At 43.3% G+C, this 23,099-nt stretch overlaps 1 protein-coding gene across 8 annotated transcripts in view; it reads left to right on the forward strand.

Moving 5' to 3' along the window:
* Positions 1 to 23,099, forward strand: part of GPR19 (G protein-coupled receptor 19) — a 35,971-nt gene that overhangs the window by 4,006 nt on the left and 8,866 nt on the right. For 6 of the 8 annotated variants that reach the window (XR_016037671.1, XM_055396146.2, XM_088837309.1 and 3 more), the window contains exon 3: positions 7,232 to 7,388. The exons of 1 other annotated variant lie outside the window; for it this stretch is intronic. The gene's annotated coding sequence lies outside the window, so the exon portion shown is untranslated. Of the gene's footprint in view, positions 1 to 7,231; positions 7,389 to 9,806; positions 10,261 to 23,099 lie in introns of those variants that run through there. One more of the 8 variants, XR_016037670.1, reaches the window with a different exon arrangement.

Genomic DNA, 23,099 nt, shown 5'->3' on the forward strand with positions numbered 1-23,099 from the left:
GGCTGCAGTCCGTGGGGTCGCTAAGGGTCCGACACGACTGAGTGACTTCACTTTCACTTTTCACTTTCACACATTGGAGGAGGAAATGGCAACCCACTCCAGTGTTCTTGCCTGGAGAATCCCAGGGACAGGGGAGCCTGGTGGGCTTCCGTCTATGGGGTCACACAGAGTTGGACACGACTGAAGTGACTTAGCAGCAGGAGCAGCAGTGGTAAAGAATCTGCCTGCCAACGCAGGAGACATGGATTTGATCCCTGGGTCGGGAAGATCCCCTGGAAGAGGGCATGGCAGCCCACTCCAGTATTCTTGCCTGGAAAATTCCACGGACAAAGGAGCCTGAGGGGTTTCAGTTCATGGGGCTGCAAAGAGTCGGACACGACTGAGCGACTAGACAACAACAGTATACCCAGAAGTAGGCTTGCTGCATCATATTGTAGTTCTGTTTTAATTGAGACTGGTTCATTTAGATAGAAGCATTGAATTTGTAAGGTCATGTAACTTGCAGAGAGCTGAGGCCATCATTTGTGCATCAGTAATTGGAACAAGCTGATTGCAAAAGAGAAGCAGGTGAATGCTGCTAATTAAGAGAGAGAAAATGGGAGAGAATAGGTCTTGTAGCCTCAAAAGCGGAGAAGGCAATGGCAAGCCACTCCAGTACTCTTGCCTAGAAAATCCCATGGATGGAGCAGCCTGGTAGGCTGCAGTCCGTGGGGTCGCTAGGGGTCGGACACGACTGAGTGACTTTACTTTCACTTTTCACTTTCACACATTGGAGAAGGAAATGGCAACCCACTCCAGTGTTCTTGCCTGGAGAATCCCAGGGACGGGGGAGCCTGGTGGGCTTCCGTCTATGGGGTCACACAGAGTCGGACACGACTGAAGTGACTTAGCAGCAGCAGCAGCAGCCTCAAAAGAGAAAGAGATGGAGTCAGTGGCTGTCTCAGCAGTGACAGCTTTCTGTCCCTTACTTCAGTCCCATCTTTGGTCTCACTGCCACTTCCTGTTCTTGAGTTCCCTGCAGTTCTTCTTCAGAGTCTTTATAATAAATCCACCTCCACCCTAGTGGCTTTCTTTTTTCCCCTTAGATAGCTCTCTAATGTGGCTAGTTGTGTTCTCCCTTTCCTCCTGCCCTTGGATTACTAAAACCACAATTTACCACAACAGGAACACACACATATGCAGCAGGGACACTTATTTAACTCACTACTGCTCAAATATACCAAGAAAAAGTAGTTCTCTTCGTTGTTTTCTAGAGTTTTTATGTGGGTATGTTATCTATTATTGCATAACAAAATTCCCCCAAATTTAGGAACTTAATAATAAGCATTATCTTATCATTTTTGTGGGTGAGGAATTTGGGAGCAGCTTAACCAAGTAGTTCTGGCCTGGGATCTTACAAAGTTGCAGTCAGGATGTTGTCTGTGACTTCCCTAGTGGTACAGTGGATAAGAATCCACCTGCCAATGCAGGGGACATGAGTTCAATCCCTGGTCCAGGAAGATTCCACAACGTAGAGTGCATGCGTACTTAGTCACTTCAGTCGTGTCCAACTCTCTGCGACCCCATGGACCATGGCCAGCCAGGCTCCTCTGTCCATGGGATTCTCCAGGCAAGAATACTGGAGTGGGTTGCCATTTCCTTCTCCAGTGATAAAGTATGACGTGAGTGAAGTGAAGTCACTCAGTCGTGTCTGACTCTTTACGTCCCCATGGACTGCAGCCTACCAGGCTCCTCCATCCATTCTCCAGGCAAGAGTACTGGAGTGGGTTGCTATTTCCTTCTCCACCTCAACGTAGAGTAACTAAGCCTATATGCCACAACTACTGAAGCCCACACACCCTAGAGCCTGTGCTCTGCATAAGAGAAGCCACCGGAATGAGAAGCCTTTGCACTGCAACTGGAAATTAGCCCTCCCTTGCTGCAACTAGGGAAAGCCCATGTGCAGCAGTGAAGACCCAGCAGAACAACAACAAAAAAAGATGTCTTCTGGACTGCAGTCGCTTGACTAGGGCTGGAGAATCTGATATCAGGGTGGCTCACTGCCCTGTTGCTAGTTGGTGCTGGTTGGTGAGAGGCCTCAGTTTTCCGTGCATGGACCTCTTTACAGTACAGCATTAGTGTCCTTATGACATGGTGGCTGGCTTCCCCAAGAATGAGTAATCCACGAGGGAGAGAGCCAGGAAGAAACTGTCCTTGCGATGATCTGGCCACAGAAATTATAGAGAATCGCTTATACTACGTCATTTTAACTGGAAACAGGTTGTAAGGATGGCCCACGTTCAAGAGAAATATTATTAGGTGTCACCATTTGAAGGGAGGCATATCAAAGAATTTGTGGACATATTTTAAAGCCACCCCAATAGTTCGATTACAGAAAAACCAAGTGTCCAGTTCAGTCTCAAATATAGTTCAATCAGTTTCATTATTTAAGTGGTTCCTTTAAGTAGCGTAAGTCTCCTTTGGGTAAAAATATGTCCTATTTCATAATGTTTCTCAAGGAGGCCCTGACATCTCTGACGATAACGTCCATTTGTATAAAGGGTAGGGAGGGGTAACAGATACATCCTTGTGGACTCATGAGTAGGGGGTATTCCCTGGCTTCATTCTAGACCTAGTGTGTGCACTGTCAGGGTTCTTGCATGATGCCCCTTGCTGGCCTGATCACTGGGGAACCTGCTGGCCTGTGATGCTGAAGCCTGGATCTCATGAATTTATGGCCCATTTTTGGCTTCGGGCAAATCTCCCAGGCAGGAACAGCCTCTCCCCTTTAGGGACTCTGCTTCTCCTTGGCTCTTGCTATCGAGTCAGTTCACCTGACCACAGCAGGCCATATGACTGTTAGTTTAGCATCCATGCTTCAAAGGAACAGGAAACACTTGGGATGGTCAGCTGCTCTGTATGCCTGTGTACACTGTAGAAAATTTGCCAATTGCTCAAATGTCCATGCAGAGTTCAGAATTAGGGGTGAGGGGCCTTGGCAGCTGTCTCCAGAGGGGAGCAAAAGCAGAGATCTCTTGTCCTGAGTGCTCCTCTCAACCTGGAGGTAATTTATCGTGGTATGCAGAGTTAGGACACTTATAGATATTCACCCTAATACTCAGACCCTGTGAATATGTTACCTTCCAGGGTAAAAGGGACTTTGTTGATATGACTAAGTTAAGGCCTAGAGAGGGGAGATTATCCTAGACTATCTCGTGGATCCAACCTAGTGACTTTCCAATCTGAGGTCAGAGTCACAGGGAGTGACTCTGGAAAGGCTAAAGTTACTCACCATTACTCTGTGACTGTGGAGTAATGGTTAAGAGATATAAGATGGTTGGTTTTGAAGATGGAGTAAGGGAGTCACAAGCCAAAGAATGTAGGCGGCATGGAAACAGATTCTCTGTAGCCTCCAGAAGAGAACACAGCCCTGCTGTCACCATAATCTGAGCCCTAAGACCCATTTTGGATTTCTGACCTACAATACCATAAGACAATAGATTTGTGTTATTTGAAGCCATTGTTTCCAGTAATTTGAAAGAGTCTCCAAGAGAAAATGAATACTCTTATATCCTTCTCTCCCAGTCTCACCATTGAAAGTTTGTAAATAATCTACAAACAACCTGTTCTCAACAACTTTTCATCTTTCCTTTAAGAGAACTGTTTTAATGAATCTCTCAGTGGACAACTGGATAGTGGTTTGCTTTTAGCTTTGTTTAAAGCAGTTGGAGATCTCTTGTCTTTTAAAAGGATGTGTTAACTCAGTTATCACGTTAACTAATATCTCAATAGCATCCTCAGTGTTTCCAGTTGTTTCTTTGCTTGGCTCCCAGGAGCTTTTTAAAATCCAAGCAATTCACCATGGTAGGATTTGAGGTGGGTGAGAGGTTCACCAGTCTCTGGTAAAAGGGTAGAAAAACTTCTAGATGGGAATCAAGAACCAGCATATTTCATGGAAAATTTTTGCCTGCCCCAGTCTGAAGGCCTACTCTATGGTACCAGACAATCTGAGCAAAGTCTTCTATATTTGGTTGATGACAAATAAAGGAATTTTGAGAATGGCTTTCAAAACAGTAGCTTGGATTTCAAGCCTATTGTCTTGCTGTACACTCCTGTTTTAAATTTCGGAAGCTGAATATTTATTCCTTCTTTTTTTCCCATCACTTTGGTAACTTTGAAGAGTGCCACATTCTCTATTCCCAAGGCCAATTGATTCCTCTCCCAAGGCAGAGGAGAAAAAAATAATCACATAAGTTATTTTCAAAATATGACCCCAGTTAACACAAATATTACGGGATTTTATGGATTTGGATGGAAGACGACTGTCTATTTTCTTCAAAAAGGCTGGGAATAAGTTTGGTGATTATAAATAAAATATTTTTAATAGAATTAGTATATTACATAGCATTTTATAGCTATTATTAATAATATTTCAGATTATGATTCCTTATGAAATCATTTTTATTATTTTATCATTAAGCTATGAGGTACATGTGCAGTCATTCTAAAAATAATGAATAATTTAGTCTTTTTTTGCTCTCAAATGATTTAAAGCAGTCTTTCTGATTTCTTCTGTCAAAGGCCTGTAGTACTGAATCACATCAGTCATATTAAATTAGTAAGTTATTTTAAATGAATCCATTATTTATGATACAGAATAGTATAGTATAGTGTACCTGCTCTGGAGTCAGACTAAATAGTCCCAAGTCCTAGCTCCCATACTAATTAGTGGTATGGTTGTGGGCATATTACTTCTCCTCCCTAAGTTTCCTTGTCTGTAAAGCAGGAATGTTAATAACAGTGCCTGTCTTATGGTTGGTCGTGCTCAGTCGCTCAGTCTTGTCCAATTCTTTGCGACCCTATGGATTGTAGCCCATGAGACTCCTCTGTCCATGGGGATTCTCCAGGCAAGAATACTGGAGAGGGTTGCCATGCCCTCCTCCAGGGGATCTTCTTGACCCAGGGATCCAACCCAGGTCTCCTGCACTGCAGGCGGAATCTTTACCGTCTGAGCCACCATAATTTGCTGAGAAACCTAATACATCACCCCACTCCCAGTATTTTTTTTACCAGTGTGATGAATGTTTTGTTTAAAATACAATAATTTCTTTTACCAAGTCAGACTAAGCCTCCAAGGAGTCTATTAAATAAATGAGAAAAAGACGGTTAAGTTTTTCTCTGGTTGGATAGGAGGGTTAAATGAGATCATGGCTCACGATAAATAATTTGCTGCTTCTGTTGTTGTTGCTGTTATTATTATTACTCACTCAGAGAAGAGAGATGATATTAAGTCACCATCTGACTAACTCTTAAGAATTTCTTCAAACACATGTCCAGCTTTCCTGATAAATTAGTTTTCTGAAAGGGGCCAATGTTAGAATTAACAGAGTTGAATTTCTCTGAGCCTTACATAGAAAAACTAGAATTAACTTGATTCTTATCCTAGAATAAAAGAAGTAAACATGTCTTAAGCTATGGACAGGAAAGAGCTTCAGTTTCATGAAATTACACTGGAGCTCCGCTATGCTACCTCTTTTCTTAACAGAATTTGCATTACTGTACATTGAAAGTCAGTATTTCTACCTGAACCCCCCCCAAAGAAATACAGTATTCAGAATTGCCATGCTTAGAATTCTGAGTTAGAAACAAACAGGTTATGTGTATGCCTAAAGAGACAAATGTATAGATTCACTTCCTAACTTGGGATAGTCCAAATGTTAAGCAAAGGATTGACCTTATTATTCAAATTTATTTTTATTAAAAATAATCCAGCAAGTCACATTAAACAATATTTATCTTTTCTCTTGTAACCTCATAAAGCATTCACAATTGTTCCTAGTTCAGGTGTAGGTCTAGTGTATCTCCCACTTAAGACTGTTAGATCTAGATGAATGGCCTCATAAAAGTCAGAAGCCGCAACCTGAGAAGTATGTTTCCTGTGTTCTTCCACCCACACCCCCACCCTGCTTTCTGATGGCATGCCACAGTTGTTCTGTGAAGCTGGCGTTTTCGTTCTGTTGCACCTAAATAGATTTTTAAGGAAAGAAGCAGTGCAGGATGGAGGGAGTTACCATCACAGTGTCCATACTAATTCCTAGTATCCTTTCAGGATTTAGGGTCAGCAACAATTCAGTAAAGAAGGGGCCCATTAGGTAAATTTGGCTCTGAAAATGCTAATTGAAAGTCCTCCTCTGCAATTCAGTTCTGTTCCCTCTTCCTTTCTTTAGTCAGCAGGGTCCCATGGTGACTGGTTCTGAACGCAGTCCTCCCCTTCAGCAGTAACCTAGCACCATGGCAACCGGGACGTCAGCAAAGCAGGAAAGACCCTGCACAAAACAGCTCCTACCAGATTCACTCTCTGCCTTTTAACTCAGCCCTGCCTGAGGCCTAGGGATGGGGCTAAAGACATCTGAACATGCACACTCAAGAAACTTGCATATTTCTGTGGTTGTGCCTGTGAGCATAGATATATGGGCATATGGTAAACTGAGTAATGAGAATTTCCTCTCCACCCCCAAAACATGGAGCATGTTTAAAGGGTGTGGATGGATGGTGGGATGGGGGTGGGAAGGTAGACATTTGATGATATGTAAAAATTATATTTGTGTTTATAAATAACAGTAAGTTGACAGTAGGGGAAGTTGGAGTTCTACTTATATATGGCCAGGTGTATATTTAGACAGAAAGCCTCAGGGAAATATTTTTTACATGGTTTTATTTACTCGAGAGTGAAATAGACAAATGAGCACTGAGGGGGTATAATGCTGTCCGTGGTGCTGAACACTTGATTTTTGTCAGATGTGCCAAGGGGGCTCCGGAGGGAGCTTAGGGAACACCTTGCCAACTTAGACTACAGACGACAAGAAAGAAGGGGAGCGCCTGGGGAGAAAGCATTCTTTCCTTCCCTTCCAAGCAATTTTGCATGTCCAGGATAAAATGTTCAGATGAGAAAAAAGAAAGTGGAGAAGGCTAGAGGTTTGGATGGTTGAATCTTCCCCTTTTCATATGGAGATTTTTGGTTAGAGCCAATCAGGTCAGAGATTTCTGCCTCTGTGCTCCTGAAAAGAAAAGTGAGGGGGAAGGGAGAGAGAAGCTGGCCACATTCTCCTCGTGAGCCACATGATCCATTTCCCATGTGACACATTCCAGAGCCCAGGAAAGGAGAAGGGAGGGGCACCAGGAGAGTGGGGCTGGGGGCGGGAAGATGGTTTAACAGTCAACCCTGCACAGCGTCATCTTGTCTTCCTACCAGGAAGCAGGCTGTGAGCCAAGGGGAAGGCAGAGGACAGATATGACTGTGTTCCCAAGCTTCTGTGGTGGTTTATGGCATCCTCCAAACTCCTCTGCAAGGGCTGATCCTGACCAAGAAGACCCAAGGAGACCGTCTCTGAAATGAAGTCCAGATGAAGGTATGTGCTAGAGACCCCGCGGTTTCGAGGCTGAAAGGATATGATACCTTCTGTTTTCCAGACCATTCAGAGATTTTGTCTTGGCTTACATGCTGGTTAGGGGCTTTTGATTTGTCACAGGTCCAGAAAAGATGCCTAGGTAGTTCTGTAAAATGCATAATTCACCACAGTAACTGCCTGTTGAAGAAAAATGAGATGGACATTGTATACAGTGATAATGAATAAAACAAAGCACTCATTGCTGAAACAGATTGTTTTTCCTTTGAATCCTGGAAAGAGGGAAAAAATATTACTGACACCAGCCAGGTTTCATATGTCACTACAATCAAATCCTGTTTCATCCTTTTTCAGCTGCTTATTCTGTGTCCATATTCCCAAAGGTTATTGGCTGTGGCTGAGGGAGCCTGAGTGGGCTAGCATGCTGTTTCTTTGTGCTGTGTGATCATCTTCCTTCTGATGTCCCTGATACCAGGAGTGCTTGTGATTGTTTTCAGCTCTCTGTTAGGGATGGTAGGCTGTCCACCAAATCTCATATCTTTCAGAATAGCTACCAAGAAAGCTCCCAGGAAGTTCTCAAAGGAATCTTCCAGAGTTACAGGCTAAAAGAATCTGCTATGCACGCAAATCTTGATCCCTTTGGTTATTTCTACCCAGCACAAAGAGAGGAACTAGCAAATTTACATTTTATTTTGTCTTTATTTAACAAATACTTATAAAGTTCTTGATATGTGTAAGGCATCATTCCAAGCGCACTCAGTTATTTAATCTGTTTAATAACCTTCTGTAGGAGTTATTATTAGTACCCACATTTTGGAGATGAGGAAACTAAGGCACAGAGAAGTTAAGGAACTTTCCCAAGGTCACACAGCTATCAAATAGGAGAAATGGGGTTTGGACTGAAAAAACTTGACATCAGAGTCCATGCTCTTAACCATTGAACTATGTTGCCTCCCTGCTTCCGTTATTTCCAATGATGTCAACAGTTGATTTGGCTACAAATTTTGTTCAGCTGACACTACTAGAACATTGAATCGGCTTGCCTGGCTAAAACAGATTCCCAGTGAAGCCTATATTTAATTTTGAATTATCCCACTAGTCACATTCTGTACCCCCAAATAACTCAGTAAGTAACTGCCTGTTCTTCTCTTCCCTTGTGCTGTATAGATATCTGGTAGTAAAACACTGTGTTGCTATGGTGACCAAATGATGTCTAAAGGGAAAAAAGAAATCTAAAATTACATCATGGTTGATTTTTTTTTTTTAATCAAACCCAGAAACATTCTTCCATCCTCAGGACCTAGTAACAAAATCAGCCTAACCATATTATCTTTAACAGTACTTACCTGGTTTTCAAAATAAAATAAAAACTTCTAAAATTATAAACACAAACTATGTTTTATCAAACTGACTAGATTTATTGCTTTAAAATAGCATTATCATACTTTAAAACAGGGAATAGACCTCTGTTTTACAAATTATCTTAGGTTTTATGGGAAAAAGAGGGATTTTTTTAACTTCTGGAAATATCTGAAATATAAGGTTTACTTCCTCTTGGTCTGTGTCATTTCCTTTCTGGCCCCTGACAAGAAAAGATGACATCTCATTCTTATATGCTGTGGGAAAACTTAGAGAAGTTACTGGGTGGGTCAAAGATACAGAGAGAAAGAAAAGCGGGTAGGAATTCAGAATCTGTGAAATTCCTCATGGTATAAGGTGTTTCCCTTCAGGCTTTCACTGAAAAACACTTTGAGAGGAGGGTGTCTCCCTGACACCTTGAACTTTATTGAACTTTAGTTCTTAGATTAAGCCTTTGATCCTTGCTGAAATCTACATTTCCCTGGAACAAGTACACTTAACACTGAAGTCAGCTTCTGGACAGAAGGGACTCACTTCTTCCATCTCTGTATTTCTCGCACTTAGCACCTGGCCTGTTTATGGTATCATCTCAGTATGCACTTGTGAATGAAGAATGGGAAGACTGAAGACTCTTGATAGCATTCTGGGGTCCCATATCTATTTTGTTTTGCCTGCTTTTATGGGGAAAGGTATTGAGGTTAAAGTGTAGTAGGAGAGAACTTGGCAACAGTCAAAGTTATGTCTGAAATTTACATATGCTAGTCAGACCAACCCTGGAGCAGACTAGAGTTCAAGAAAAGATCCATAAATTTTTTTCCTGGTGATTACCAATCCCCCTGACATTTTATTTACGTTTAGAATGTAGTTCTCTCTCCTGAAATTTGTATTTACATCTAGATGGAGGCACCCTGAACAGTCTCATTTTCCTCTGATATTTTTTTGGCCTGGCATCATCTCCCAGCTTTGAGATAATTCACCTTGGGCCAAGAGAGAATGCCTTGAGAAGGTCAGTTCCTGGCCCAGGCTGTCCTGTCCTAACCAACCATCCCTCCTACTCCCTAGGACATTGCACCAAGATCCCATCCTACTGGACTACAGGACTTCTCCCTAGAGAACCATGGGATCTTCAGAGTGAGAATGAATTGAGCCAGACTGCCTTTTCCATACCGTGGTGATTAGGACCTGAGTACAAGAGATTGTCTTGGACCATCTTTAAAGGTTGCTTGGGATTTGAATTTAAGTTATCAGGTTAATAACTAGGCTTAAAATAGTTACCCCTCCTGATAGCATACACAAATATAACCCGTTCTGTTCTTTTCCCCGGCTTTGCTGGTGACTCAGTGGCAAAGAATCCACCTGCCAGTGCAGAAGCCGCAAGTTCGAGCCCTGGATTGGGGAGATCCCCTGGAGAAGGAAATGCAACCCATGCCAGTATTCTTGCCTGGGAAATCCCATGGACAGAGGAGCCTGGCAGGCTACAGTCCATGGAGTCACAAAAGAGTCAGCCATGACTTAGGACTAAACAACAATTCTTTTTCCATCTGATTAAGGAACGTTAAGAGTGGGGTTTGTGGATAAGGTGTGTGTCTTTTAATCCTGTCTACTCATCCTCCCAGCCTTCAGTGTGGCCTGGAGTGAATGAGTTGTGGAGAAGAAACAGCCCTGCTGGAAACACTGTACAGCTGGGCCGGTGCTGCTTACCCACCGCACACTTGCTGGCCTCCTCAGATGAGCAGGGCTGTGCACACAAGAGGCTTGGATCTAGAAGCCTCTCTGGGTTTCCACTCATCCCTCTCAAATCTAAAAGGGGACAGTCCTCTCAACCAGCTGAACAGGAGCAGACAGAGAGAAAGTGGAGAGGCTCCCCTGGAGGAGAGACCTTGCTGAGAACACTTTCAGCTTGGAGGCTGGGGATGAAAGAAGAAATAAGAGGAATAGGAGGGTGCGTGAAGCTTGTGAAAGTGATACCTGGGTCCTGCCTTTCACTCACAGTAACTTCCGGCTGCTAGTCCGCCCTGCCTACCAGATTATCAGATCCTTTCCTAGGATGTGTATGTGGGGAGGCAGAAGGAATAGAGACAAGGATCAGTGTATAGGTGCAATTTCTCCTCTGAGTCCAGACAAACGGTTGAGATATGAGAACAGTTTAAAAAACAAAAGGGCGGGCACCATCATGAATATACTTCCCTGTTTGTAGCGTCATTTTTCCTGGGCCAAACTTGGAAAGCACTCATCTCTTGGAACCTGTCATTCAGCATATTTCTAAGGCACTGAATAACTGTTATGTTTAATATTGATGGAAGCTCTCTGATATGCGTTGTTGCTGCTGCTGCTAAGTCGTTTCAGTCATGTCCAACTCTGTGCAATCCCATAGACAGCAGCCCACCAGGTTCCCCCATCCCTGGGATTCTACAGGCAAGAACACTGGAGTGGGTTGCCATTTCCTTCTCCAGTAAATGAAAGGGAAAAGGGAAAGTGAAGTTGCTCAGTCATGTCCTACTCTTAGTGACCCCATGGACTGCAGCCTACTGGACTCCTCCGTCCATGGGATTTTCCAGGCAAGAATACTGGAGTGGGTCGCCAGTGCCTTCTCTGCTAATATGCATTACTAGACCCAAATTCTGATCAGGAAACTGAAGGTCAGGGTAACTAATGTGCCCAAGGCCACACACAGCAAATAAAGCCAGCATGTGAATCCAGGTCTTTCTGGTTCCACTATGTCCCAAAGGAAAATTCTTTCCTCTATATGCTTTTAAAATATTTTTGGATATTAGAATAATAACAAATACAATTCTAGAAAATTTGGAAAATATAAAGACATATAAAAGAATAATGAAAATAAAAATCAGTTGTGGTCTGGCCACCTAGAAACAACTTATTTTAAAATTTTGGTGTTTTTCTTCTCAGTCTTTTTCAATGCATATAGTGATAACAAAAGTAAACATTTGTTAAGCTCTGGCTTTGTTCCAGACATTGTTCTTAGTTCCTTTCTGTGTCATTTTTTTCTCACAACAAATCAATAAGGTGTAGAGACTGTTATTATTCTAATTTTACTGGTAAAGACAATACGTACATAGATGTTAAGTAACTTATACAAGTAACAGGTGATTTGAAACCCTGGCAGGTTGGCTTGAGAACAAGGTTTCTCAGCCTCAGCACTATTGGCATCTTGATCAGGCAGTTCTGTGTTGGGAATGGAGCATTTGTCCTCTTTATTGTACTATGTTTAGCAGCATCCCTGGCCTCTACCTATGAGATATCAACACTTTCCTCCCTGAGTTGTGAAAATCAAGAGTGTCCCGGTATTGCCAAATGTCCCCTGGGAGGCAAAATGACCTCTGGACCACTAGTCTAAGAGCCTGTGCTTTGAACTGTGCATGGTGGTTGAGATAACATAGCCTCTTCGTATTTTAAATGTGTTTTGAGTATTTTCTTCTACATGTCAAGAAAGAAATACACCTTTGAATTTGGATATAGGCTATGAAACCTGCCTGGGATGTCAGTGGCATTAAAGAGCACAGGTAGGAAATTAGTTACTTCCAGAAAAATGCTCATTAATGGACTTTTGTCACAGGTTTATCTTATCCCACCATTGCCCAGTGTGGAGAATGTGTTTCTCTCTTATTACTTTTTCTATGGTTCTATGCACCTTTAGCCTTCAGGAATTGGGATTTCAAGCGTACACTTATGGTATAGCAGGGCAGTGCTTATCAACCAAAGTGTCAAAATATGTCCCAAACAAAGGGTGTCTGTTGCAAATAATTTCTAGCTAAATAAAATACCAAAGTTTGCTGGTTATTCATTTTTTTAAAAACTTATTATAATAAATTTAAGGATGTTGACATAATTATTTTCTTTTCTACATGACTACAAGACTTCTTGGGTTGAAGATTGTGGTCTGAGTGCCAGTGTTGCACATAATTCTGGATGTGTCTGTAGGAGTATATCACATGTATGGACTCAATGTCACACCCACCTCTGAAGAGGAAGTTGAAAATTGCTGGTGTTGGTGATTTCGGTCAGTCATTGCTTATATGCAGAGAGGATTAAAATAAGCACTGAGAAGTGATAGCAGTAGCATTTTAACTGATAAAATGTCTAAAAATATATGGCACTAAGATATGTTATTAACCACATGAAACATACGCAAATATGTGTTCAACCATATTTTTAATCACATCTGACCACATATGTAGTTGCATAATTTGTCCATGAGAAATAAATGCATGTGCTGCACATTCAAATCTAGCTTCTCCATGAGCTTGAGGGTAGCTTTCTTGGAAAACCATGATTGAGGACAGTAGTGCAGATCAAAATTTACCCAGAGTGTTGATGTGAACTTGATGTGAGACAGCATGTAAATGCTTCTGAAAAAGAGAAGTTTTTGGTAACTCGCTTTTCAGTGCTTATGCTCAGTTCTTAATGAATCCTTCACCTTCTTTTCAAAAGGCTGTGAATCGCATCCACTGTTCAGCTCTTTGCATTGAGTGTAATGAATCTGGTCTTTGCCTCCCACATCTCTCCTATTTCAGTCTCATGACTAAAGATGTTGATACTGAAATCAGAGATTGGAAATGAAATTGAACATTTCCCTCCCAAACTTGAATTCAGTGAGCACACAGCAGCTGTTCAAAAAATGTTCATTGTAATAAACTGAGTTTACTGAGGTGCAAATTCCTTGGCCAAATTATTTTCTTCAAAACTTGAAAGATCCCATTCTAGGAAGAGAGGTGGAAAAATTGGTAGAGGACAGTCAGGGTTTCTAGCAAATATTTCTCCTCCAAGAATTCTGGTGTTACCTAGGATGGGAAGCAAACACAGGTGGCAGGTTTTCTTAGACCAGACCACTTCTTGTGAGGAGTCTTCTATAGGAGATTGTTGGCACATCCAGGGTAACTACTGAGGAGGGCTTGGCTGGCCCCTCAGTACCTCATCTCTCCTTTGGAGACTGAGACTAGTGACCTTGGACTGGACCCCAATATCGCTTAACAGATTCCCTTTCCTCCCATCAAAGTGCACTTTCAGGAGGAGCTCTCCACCAGCTGAGAGTGGTGGCTTATAAGTTAAATGAATGTGTGTTGCTCATTATGATGTCTGCCTGTCAGTTTTAGTTCATACAGCGAACATGACCTTAGAAATCATGTGGACCAACTCATTTTTGTTGCAGACATGGAAACAGAGATTCAGGGAGATTAATTTACTTGAGGTCCTTCAGTTCAGTTCAGTTCAGTTCAGTCACTCAGTCGTGTCCGACTCTCTGCGACCCCATGATTCACAGCACGCCAGGCCTCCCTGTCCATCACCAAATCCCGGAGTTCACTCAAACTCATGTCCACAGAGTCGGTGATGCCATCCAGCCATCTCATTCTCCATCGTCCCCTTCTCCTCCCGCCCCCAACCTTTCCCAGCATCAGAGTCTTTTCCAGTGAGTCAAATCGTCGCATGAGGTGGCCAAAGTATTGCAGTTTCAGCTTTAGCATCAGTCCCTCCAATGAACACCCAGGATTGATCTTTAGAATGGACTGGTTGGATCTCCTTGCAGTCCAAGGGACTCTCAAGAGTCTTCTCCAACACCACAGTTCAAAAGCATCGATTCTTCGGCGATCAGCTTTCTTCACAGTCCAACTCTCACATCCATACATGACCACGGGAAAAACTATTGCCTTGACTAGACGGACCTTGGTTGGCAAAGTAATATCTCTGCTTTTTAATATACTATCAAGGTTGGTCATAACTTTCCTTCCAAGGAGCAAGGTCCTTACTGATATAAAATAAGACCTGGGTCTCTTGATTTGCTGTTCAGTAATAATTCTTATAATCAGAATTATGACTTGGGTTTCTCGGCCTACAGTCTAACATTAAAGGTGAAGTAGAAAGTACTACATTCTTTAAGCTTTTGGGGGTTTCTAATATCCTAGATACTGGTAGGGTAGTGGAAGGTGATAGAATGGCTGGTATGATTTTCATTGTTCACACTCGGTTTTATAACAAACCTATATTGAATGTTTCTGTTGTTGCTGTCACAAACGAAAACAGACTTGGCCAACACAATCACAGCCATTGATTATGTCACAGTTCTCCTGATCAGAAGTCTGGGTAGGCTTGGCCGGTTTCTCCACTTAGAGTCTTACAAGGCTTCAAGGTGTTGACAGGACAGCCTGTAGAGGCTCCAGGGCTGATTTCCCTTCCAAGTTCCTATCTGTGGTTGGTAGGATCCCGTGCCTCGTCCTTGTAGAACTAAGGGCATGTTTCCTTGATGGCTGTCAGTTGGGGGCCACCCGTAGCTCCCCAAGGCTTCCCCCTGGTTCTTACATGTGGGTCCCTCCACCTCAGAGCCAGAACAGCGTATCAATTCCTTCTCACTCTTGGAATCTGTCTCTGGCTTCTATTGTAGCTCTCTGCTATCACCTGAAAAAGTTCTATCTCTGAAAGGGCTCATTAGTTTGGACCCTCCTGGCTAATTCAAGATCATCTTCCCATTTTAAGTTGCATAACTGTAATTGTATATGTAGAGTCCCTTTTGCTATTTAGTGTAACATATTCACAGGGGTGGAGATATGGATGTCTTGTGGGGGGAGTGGCATTCTGCCTACTATACATGTCTGAGTGTGTGCTAGGTCGCATCAGTCATTTCCAACTCTGTGTGACCCTGTGGATTATACATGTTATTTCCTTTAAATAATGGCAAGGCTTCATGCTACCAGGACAATGGGAAAGTTGGTGACAAACATTACTAGGATTCTCATCCTCTTTCTAGGACTTAGGGCCCTTATACACTACAAAAAGATAGGGTGGCCCCTCTAGGCTTGGATCCCCTCTGATTATAGCAGAGATGTAATTATGGCCTGAACTGGTGTGTGTGCTTGAAGGCTGGTGAAGCTGCTGCATCAGTATAGCCCCCCACCCCACCCCTGACCTGGAGCAGTGGCCTCTTTTTCAGCTGGGGAACTCCATTCCTTGGACCCACCTCCCTACATGCAAACCTCCATCACCACCTGTCCCTTACCTGGAGCACAGTGAGGAAGTGAGGCAAGGGTCCCAGGCCTGCCTTTTCTAATTGCTTTATTTACATGCCATAAGATTCACTTGTTTTAAGGGTACAATTCAGTGATTTTTGTTAACATTTACAGAGTTGTACAACCATCACATTATCCAATTTCACAACCTTTTCATCATCCTCAAAAGATCCCTTGTGCTCATCCAGGACTCCCCTTTGCAGGACTCCATGGGGCACAACCACACTCCTGTTTCAGAGGTCCTAGTTTCTACCTCCTCCTCTGTACAGAAATACAGAAATTCCACCCCTCCCCCGCCAACCAGAGAACCCAGCATCCAGAAAACAAAAGCCAAGGAAACAGGCTTGTCTCAGGCCTGGTGAGACAACTCTCCTCTAAGACAAGCGAGTGCTTAGCCCTGGGTTCATTCTCAGCAGAGGACAGGAAAAAAAGTCCCAGCAAGGAGCACAGTGCATGCACATCAGTATCTAAATGACTTAACCTCTCTCTGTACCAGGCAGTGGGGTCTTCCGGTTGCTCTTGCCAGTGGGCAGCCACTGACCCCGTGGAGCAGTGACCTTCAGAGGGGTGTCAGACCTCTCTCCTCCCTGATTCCTTACCTCTCTTTGCTCACAGAGCACCTGATGGGCACATAATGGGGACTGGGGAGGGAGAACGGGGAGCCCCTCTGTGGTACCAGAGTGAAAGGAAGTGTCCAGAAGTACTCTGCCCCTCCAAGCCCCGCTTACTCCTTTCTGTCTTCCCTGCCCCCCATGTGATGGGGCAAAGAATTCTGAGTCACCTTAAGAACAACAGCCTGTCACAAGAGCAGTCCTAAGGCCAGGCCCCAAGGAGCCTGAAATATTGTTCAGGATCTGAAAGGAAGCTGGGGATCCAGTGGTGACCGGATTTCCTTGGCCTGTGTTCTGTCTGCAGCAGGAGTCCTGGCGAGTCTACTGTAGAGGACCCTGGCCTCTGTCCCTGCTTCTCCTGCCTCCATGGCTTCCCCAGTCTCGAAGTCCAAGAAAGGGGCCTCCTGCCAAGCTCTTAAAATAGCTCTTCTTTTTCATACAACTTTTAACAACTTACTGTCTTTTTTGGGGGTTGTGCTAGGTTTTCGTTGCTGTCTTTCTCTAGTCTTGGAGAGTGGGGGCTACTCTCTGGTTGGGGTGCGCGGGCTTCTGGTTGCAATGCTTTCTCTTGTTGGGGAGCACGGGTTTTAGGGAGTGTGGGCTTCAACAGATTTAGCGCCTGGGCTCAGTAGTTATGGTGCACGAGCTTAGCTGCCTCGCGGCATATGGGATCTTCCCGCTCATGCGTGGTAAGTCGCTTCAGTTGTGTCCGATTCTTTGCAATCCTATGGACTATAATCTCCCAGGCTCCTCTGTCCATGGGATTCTTCAGGCAAGAAAACTGGAGTGGGTTGCTGTGCCCTCCTCCAGGGGATCTCCCCGAGCCAGGGATCGAACCTGAGTCTCTTATGTCTCCTGCATTGGCAGATGGATTCTTAACCACTGGACCACCAGGGAAGCCCACAATTTACTGTCTTTTATTTGGGCTTATTTCTTACTCTTCTCTCCACCTCCCCACAACTAGTCTATGACCTTCATGAGGGTAGGGACACAGTTTTGTTTGCCATTGTATATCCAGTTCTTAGCACAGTACATTCTGGTGCATTGTATGATCTTACAGTATGTTTATGGAATGATGAATGAATTAATAAAAATGGGAAAAGAATCTGAAGAGACATTTCTCCAAACTTCTATGTCCAGGTGCCACCTGGATAGCTCTGCTTGAATATCCAATAGGAATTTAATTCAGCCAAAATAAAATTGCTGATTTCCAGTTCCCCAAACTTTTTCTTTCTGCATCTCAGATCCTCAAACTTAGGAATCATCTCCATCCCCTACCCTGTCACACATCAGCAAATCTTGGTGGCTCTTTCTCCAACATGTTTCCAATATCCATCTACTTTTTTCCACTTACACTGCTACTGCCCTGGTCATCATGTACCTCGGTAATCGTAAGAGCCTCTTAACTGTTCTCTTCTCTTCTACTCTCAGCCACCCACATAGCAACTAAAGTTGTATTTTTAAAACACAAATCAGGTAATACTCATATTCGTCCATTGCTTAAAGCCTGCAATGGATTTCACTGCAATAAGAATAACACCTGTCATATACAGTGCTATATGTGACCTGATCCCTGCCTACATTTCTGCTTATATCAGGTACCATTTTCTTTCTTGAGCTATGTGAAGTGCATAGCTCAGTTGGTAAATCATCTGCCTGCATTAGGAGACCTGGATTCGATTCCTGGGTTGGGAAGATCCCCTGGAGAAGAAAATGGCAACCCACTCCAGTATTCTTGTCTGGAGAATCCCATGGACAGAGGAGCCTGGCAGGCTACAGTCCATGGGATTGCAAGAGTTGGACACGACTTAGTGACTAAACCACCACCACCACCATTTTCTTCCACATTCATATACTCCAGCCTCATAACAAGCTTGTTCCTGCCCCAGGACCTTTAGACTCATTCTTCCTTCTGCCTAGAATACATTCTGATTTCCACATGGCTGGCTTCCTGTAAATGGGATTTTAGCTCTAGTATCATTTCAGAGAATCCTTCTCTGATGACTGTCTGAAATAAGACCCTGCATTTAGAGGCAAATAACAGAAAACTAGAGTCCCTTGGACTGCAAGGAGATCCAACCAGTCCATCCTAAAGGAGATCAGTCCTGAGTGTTCATTGGAAGGACTCATGTTGAAGCTGAAACTCCAATATTTTGGCCACCTCATGGGAAGAGCTGACTCATTTGAAAAGACCCTGATGTTGGGAAAGATTGAAGGCAGGAGGAGAAGGGGATGACAGAGGATGAGATGGTTAGATGGCATCACCGACTCAATGGACATGAGTTTGGGTAAACTCTGGGAGTTGGTGATAGACAGGAAGGCCTGGCATGCTGCGGTTCATGGGGTTGCAAAGAGTCAGACATGACTGAGTGACTGAACTGAACTGATCAGAAAACTCGAAAGGGCTTAAGACATCAAGGACTACTTAATAAGTAGTCTGGAGGCAGGTGTTCTGGCAGCTCCATAATGTCAGAGCACTGGGTGGTATCTTTGAGAGTCTTAGGACTTCCCTTGACCTCATAAGATACCACCAATTGCACTGATATCATTACATGACAGTTTACAAAGGCAGAAAGTGAGGGGTATCCAGGTTCATAAGAAGGAACTCTACTGACATGCCCTTTTCCTTTTATTAAGAAAGATTTTTTCACGAGCCTCCCAGCACCCTACAAGGAGGCTTTCTCTTGTCTCAGTGGCCAGAGAAGATGTTGATATGACCACCCCTTGCTGCAAGGGTTGGTGGAAGGTGATTATCTTTCCTTGTCAGCCTCTGGAGACAGGAAGGTAGGGGAAGTATTGGGAATGACCACTGGGTAACCAGCCAACCACCCACTTGCCATCCCTTTCCTGCCCATTCTGGACCTTCATTCTGCTTTGTTTTTCTCCATGGCACTAACCATTTATTAATTGTGTACTTTTTCTTATTTAGCTATGTAATATTATTTCTCCCACTAGAGGAGAGCTCTAGTGTAGTTCTGTATCTCCGGCAATTAGCCCAATCCTGGCTTCTCTTAGATGATAAAAATTACTGGATAAACATGTGATTGAGGACTGCTATGTATATACTGTCATAACAAAGTGGTCATTTCGTAGGGTGAAGTTTATTGCTTTTTGTTTCTTTCGCATTTTATCTGACCACAGACTTTGTGAGAACTGTAGAGAGACAGGAAGTGGTATTAAAACTTCCACATAGATCCCTACTAAGTGGCAGTTGGGGTGGGAAATACTGGATTGTGTCCTTTATGCATTCCCCCAAAGAGGAGCCAGTATGACCTGACATTTCCTCCTGCAGCTAGGTCTACAGAGAGTTTGGGGAGGACTTCCACTTGTGATCAACATAAACCTCCATGTGGGTGAAGCCTGGGCTCCTTTCTGTTGGGCTTCTGTGGGTCAAGTATCTCTCCAGTGCCAGCTGTACCCACACAAAACTGTCAAGTCAGTGAAGTTTATCTTCTTCAGCTTCAACCTTTCACCCTCCACCCATCCCTTCCCACAGTATAACACCCCATCTTCATTCTCTCTAGATCCTGACTGTTCCTTGTGGTGCTTGCTTTTGGCATCTCTTCTGTTTTCATTTTCACTAAGATCATAGCTCTGCAAGATAGAAGGGGTCTCAGATATCACCACTGTTCTACTGACAATATGTTTTAAAATTTACTCTTTAAGAAGCATTTACCTTTTAAATGGAACTTTGGTGCTCACTTCAGCAGCATGTATACTAAAATGGGACTTTGACCCTAAAAGAATGATGCTCTAATGCTGAGAAAAGCAGGGATAGAAGCCCTCCTGATTTCTGGAAATCACACCAAGGATGCTGACTCTGTTTATTTCTAATATTTTCAAATTTATGTGAAAAACAAAAAAAGGTAAACGTGATAAAAGAAGAATGGTGGTGGTGGTGGTGGTGGTTTAGTTGCTAAGCTGTATCTGACTCTTGCAGTCCCATGAACTGTAGCCCACCAAGCTCCTCTGTCCATGGGATTTTTCAGACAAGAATACTGGAGTGGGTTGCCATTTCCTTCTCCAAAATAAGAATATAGTTCCTTAAATCTAGATATCTAGAACTTCTAACCAGCAATGTCATTATTTTGGGGTATTTTGTGATGTTGTGTGTGTGCTTAGTTGCTCAGTTGTGTCCAGCTCTTTGCAACCCCATGGACTGTAGCCCACAAGGCTCCTCTGTTCCTGGGATTCTCCAAGCAAGAATACTGGAGTGGGTTGCCATGCCCTCTTCCAGGGGATCTTGCCAACCCAGGAATCAAACCCAGGTCTCCCGCATTTGTGATGTTCAGTTCAGTTCAGTTCATTAGCTCAGTCGTGTCCGACTCTTTGAGACCCCATGGACTGCAGCACGCCAGGCCTCCCTGTCAATCACCAACTCCCGGAGTTCACTCAAACTCATGATGCCATCCAGCCATCTCATCCTCTGTCATCCCCTTCTCCTCCTGCCCCCAATCCCTCCCAGCATCAGAGTCTTTTCCAGTGAGTCAACTCGTCGCATGAGGTGGCCAAAGTATTGGAGTTTCAGCTTCAGCATCAGTCCTTCCAATGAACACCCAGGATTGATCTCCTTTAGAATGGACTGGTTGGATCTCCTTGCAGTCCAAGGGACTCTCAACAGTCTTCTTCAACACCACAGTTCAAAAGCATCAATTCTTTGGTGATCAGCTTTCTTCACAGTCCAACTCTCATATCCATACATGACCACTGGAAAAACCATAGCCTTGACTAGACGGATCTTTGTTGGCAAACTAATGTCTCTGCTTTTTAATATGCTGTCTAGGTTGGTCATAACTTTCCTTCCAAGGAGTAAGCATCTTTTAATTTCATGGCTGCAATCACCATCTGCAGTGATTTTGTGATGTTAGAAGAGGCTTTTTTGAAAACCCTTTCCTGTTCAAAAAAATCATGTTCTCCTTGAAAGCAGAACAAATATTCAAACAAATAGAAAATGTGCCACATCTGATCTCAGGAAACTGCTTGATCTCAGTTGGGAAACAGATTGAAAGGCACAGACCTGGAAATATTATAGAGAAATACTTATATATATTATATAACCAGAGGAAAGAAAGAAAGGCAATAGGGAAAATTTCAAGCTTATAAGTCACAATGCCAGGAGTCTCAGATGGTGGAGAAGAAACTTGATTTTCGCTAGAATTGTGAGGTTCTTTTGCAATTATTTAGAATTATCTAAAGGAAATAATTTAAGCAGGATAGAGTCTGTATGCTTTTGGGAAAGACACAGTCAATCCAGTTATATTATCAATACATATTTTGGTTCAGGGTATAGGAAAAAGTTTCATCTGGCAAAAAGAAAATGAAGTCGCTCAGTCGTGTCCAACTCTTTGTGACCCTGTGGATTGTAGCCCACCAGGCTCCTCTGTCCATGGGATTCTCCAGGCAAGAATACTGAAGTGGGTTGCCATTTCCTTCTCCAGGGGATCTTCCCGATCCAGGGATCGAACCCAGGTCTCCCACATTGCAGGCAAACACTTTACCCTCTGAGCCACCAGGGAAGCCCTCATCTGGCAAATATGTCACCAAAAAAAAGAAAAATCCCCAACTTGAAGAAACTTGGAGAAAGGTTATGTTTGTTTATTTGGACCTCAGTGACTTTCCCCTTAAAAGCAGTGTTGTCAATGATGGCCCTTGACAAAAGCCGTTCATCCTTAACAGTGCTAAATTATGTGACCAATGTTAGTACTATGACTCTAGGGTGTGATGTGTGCTGTGGTTACTAAAATTTGCTTGTCATATGGCTTAGAAGACTTTTATGGGCTGACAGTAGTGCTAATATTTTCAGCACTTGCTATGTGTCAGACATCAAGCTAGGTGTGTTTTAGAACTATAGTAGGATATCACTTGCAGAGGGTCTCGTACCAGACAGATTAACCTGTAATAACTCATTAATCTCCTGAGCATATATTATCTCATTTAACCCTCATAATAATCAAATGAAATAGGGACTAATTACCCTCATTTTCTGGGCTTCCCAGGTGGCACAGTGCTAAAGAATCCACTGGCCAATGCGGGAAATGGAAGAGATGCAGGTTCAACCCCTGTGTTGGGAAGATCCCCTGGAGTAGGAAATGGCAATCCACTCCAGTATTCTTGCCTGGAAAATTCCATTGACAGAGAAAACTGGTGGCCTATAGCCCATGGGATCCCCAAAACATGACTGAACAGATTCTCATCTTACAGATGAGAACACTGGAATCAAGAGGCTTAGATAAGTTTTGGGTCACACAACTAGTGAGCGACAGAGATAGTACTCCTGCTCCAGTCTGCTTCAAAGCCTGTACACATAACCACTTTGCAATAATCCTATATTGTGAGCTGAAAAACAAGTGTCTCTCAGCCGAAGATTATGTTCTAGGTGTGTAGGTTTGTCAGATTTAGGTAATAAAAATATAGGACGGGACATAGTTATGTTAAAAAATTATCTGTTATTTATCTGAAATTCATGCTTAACTGCGCTTCCTGTGTTTCATCTGGCAACCCTGTCTGTGTGGCACATTACAAGAACATGTCTTCTCTCTTTCTGGTTTTCTGTTCCCCCACCTCAGTCATACTGGTGACTACCTCAGTCATACTGGTGACTACCTTACATAGTTCTATAAAGTGCGTAGCTCGGTGTCCACACCAGAGCCATAGCTCAGAGCCAGAAAGCAATGTAGGAACTCAGGAAGCTTCCAAAGAACCTGTGTGACCTCCTTAGCCATTTGTAA

This window comes from Moschus berezovskii, chromosome 6 (assembly GCF_049115385.1).
Source record: "Moschus berezovskii isolate FMDL1 chromosome 6, NW_MosBer_1.0, whole genome shotgun sequence".
In the NCBI taxonomy this organism is placed as follows: Eukaryota; Metazoa; Chordata; class Mammalia; order Artiodactyla; family Moschidae; genus Moschus; species Moschus berezovskii.